A 3,354-nucleotide genomic window follows, 5' to 3' on the forward strand; every position below is an offset into this window, starting at 1 on the left:
AACTTATCCTGCATGGTGTTAAAAGTATTATTCTTGATATAAGATTCATCCCCTTGTGATTAAGTAATAGCGAGTGAGAGTTTCTGTCGTGCAAGATTGTTATCTGGATACGTCTTTTACAGAAGTGTGTACACCTTGGGCCTGAGCAAATCCTCTTTCTTGGAGAAGAATCTGCATCATCAGTGCCAAGAAGCCTCAATCCGACGTTCATTGCAATCAACTGCCTTATAAAGCATTTTGAAGAGGCATATAATTCTGTTGCGTTCATTTCCATGTAGCATTGAGGTATTTTGTCTTGATTAGGACTAATATTTTGAGCTGCTGTTAGCTCCTGTAAATAATCCATTTCCTTTTTATTGTTACTTTTGTTGAAACTAGTCTTCCAGTAGTGTTGCTGAATTAATTCATGTGGATGCCATAAACCTGTTTCCTGTTAAACTAATTTTCAGCTGGCGACCTAATCTATTAAATATCCATCCTTTAGAGTTTAATTTTAGCCTTATTTGACAGAATTACGCGGGTCTTACTTAAAGCAAGGCGATATGAACCCAATCAAGTAAATAATAACTAATTAGCCGACCGGTCCACATAACATTGGCGACATCTTGCTACGGATCTCTGTATTTAATTAGCCACTAGCTGTTGCTAGCTATCCTACAGAGATATAAAGAACTTGGAATAAATTAAATATGAATTAATACAAAGCTGAAAGTCAGATCATATTAATATCATGCGATATCTCCCAAGCAAAGAAGGATACAGGCCAAGGTAAGTAATATTAATATCACTGTTATATGAATAAGATAGAGTAGGTAGGAAAGTTTGCAGTAAATGAGTAGCATTTACAAGTTATGAACAGGAAAAGTTAAAAATACCGCATGGTGTTGGAAGTTCAGGCAGCTCACATTCCAGTCAAGGTCGTAGCTGAGTTATCGAGTCAGATTTATTATTTTGCTATTCACCGGCCAACAAGTAATGCATGACATTAAATTTTTGAACTAGTTAGCTTAGTGCATGACCAAGGAAAGGAGAACGTGTGCTCAGCGTTTCTTTCATAGGGTAGGACCGTGCTGAAGGTATAAGTGACAATGATTATCATGAGTTGTGAAGCAGAAATGAATTACTCATATCTATCCTTTTTTAAATGAAATCTCACAACAAAACTGTAGTATTTTGTAAAGTGTACTTCACGTAGAAGCTTTCCCACAAGTGTCTAAAACACAATTCTATATTGGCAGTGGTCTTTTCCATTTTATCTCATCATTCTAAGGTGTATCGTGCATGCATATAATGTTTCCTCGATTTTCATCCACTCTTTAGTTTAAAAGTTTAAGGTATACAAATTGTTTATACATATCAGGGACTTTGACATGTGAGATAAAAAAAAATGTGCTTTTCTGTTTTGGAACTACCTAACTGAAGGAAGCAGTGTTCACTCAGCCCTTGCTGCTGATGGGAAAGGTGCCACAGCATGACTCCATTTTCAGGTACTCCAAACCATCATCAGGCTCTCGCCATTAGGGCATCGAGGTCCTTGCGAGGGCAGCAAAGTGCTTTGGACCTTGTTGAATGTTGCCCTACTGTAGCTGGTTCCACGGGGGTCTCCATAACAGTGTAAGTCCGCTATGAGTTTTGAAGAAAATTAAAAAAACAAGAAATATCGTACAAGGAAGTATGTGTATGCTGCCCTGTGCGGATACTTTCATGTGTACTTAGCCCTTTAATAAATATATGCATTCCAATCAAGTGATGAGAATTTAAGAAAGTACCCTTAATTACTGAATGATGAATTTTCTTGTAAGCTTAATTATCTTTTGCATGCATGCAAACTAACCATACCGTAGAAATAATCGTACGGAGATTGCTCGGTCACATATTTAATATATATGTATATATATATTATATATATATATATATATATATATATATATATATATATATATATGTATACACACACACACACACACACACATATATATATATATATATATATATTATATATAAGAGAACGAGATTCTCTTTTTTACAAGCCTAAATACATTTAGTGGCACTATGTATATGTTAATTACTTTATTAATCCATAGCTATTTTAAAAGATCAGTAGAATACATCATATGGAAATCCGACTCGCGCATCCACCCGAAAGCCGTATGCAAAATTTGCTGTACACAAGTAAAAAAATCAACTGTTAAAGACATGTTTATGCTTTGTTGTACGGTGTTTTTATTTTACCTCACACCGCCACTACACTTACGCATGATGCTGGAGTACATTCAGGTAGAGAAAACATAAAATAAGCTCTTGACAAAACACGCTCCTCAAAATCTAATGTAAATGGCAGTTTAAGCAACAAGCGGGTGATAGCTATTTGTTATTGTCTGCCATTAAATAGTATGGGCCACGTTTTCTGTAGGCTCAATACATTTTCTTTGTTTTTATATGTCGACCTAAATCATTCTAAATCAAAACCGGAACACTACTAGGCGGTGTCGAGCCCTTCAAGTAATTCATAAAGACGATCTAAATCATTCAAACTGCAACACTGTAAAAAAAAATTATGAGGCTAAAAAGTTCTAATGGATGAAAGTGTTAGCTGACTGCAGACACAGACGCTAAAACGCAGTCATATAAGTAAAAGTCGCAAGGTCGTTTCAGCTCAACTAACCCTCATTTTCAATCTCAGTATCCTCACTTTTTTTTTCAAAATAACATTATGCTATCATTTGCGTGAACAGTGGTGTTACTAGAACGAGTTGTTTTCAGCTTGCAGTAACACAACTTATAACCTTCCTTTATAACTGGGGACATGTCCATCGAGTTTTTCTTTGCAGCACTTTTGGATAATTTCTTTTATATCATGAGTGTTTTGACTGTTGCTTAGTAAAGCACAGCTTTTGGGAGTGATAAAAGTTCCGAAAACTTTGCCATATATTTAGGATCGGGTGTTGCGGAGTATGTTCTAAGACCGTTTCTCCTTTGCATTTCCTCTTCTCTAAAGTCCCGATGAGCTGTCTATCAGTGAGCTTTAATTTGCAAAACTAGCTCCAGTGGGATATGATATCCATAAATATGTGAAAAGGGCAAACAAAACAGAAATTGAAACCATAAGCAATGAAAATAAAGCAGGTTAGAAAACAGATACTTCTATTAACACAGCAACGACAAATTGTAATAAGGGGTTGAGAAAACGCAATACACAATTTAATAGTAGGCTATTTCGATCTCTCTTGAGTCAGGAAGACATTATATAATTCCCTACAATTCTTCTCGTCCTGTAACTTAATAGGGGAGAAATACAGAAACGTAACATTTTAGAACTTGCTAAAACAACTGAAAATGTACATTCGCAGGCGA

This window comes from Macrobrachium rosenbergii, chromosome 14 (assembly GCF_040412425.1).
Source record: "Macrobrachium rosenbergii isolate ZJJX-2024 chromosome 14, ASM4041242v1, whole genome shotgun sequence".
Classification (NCBI taxonomy): domain Eukaryota; kingdom Metazoa; phylum Arthropoda; class Malacostraca; order Decapoda; family Palaemonidae; genus Macrobrachium; species Macrobrachium rosenbergii.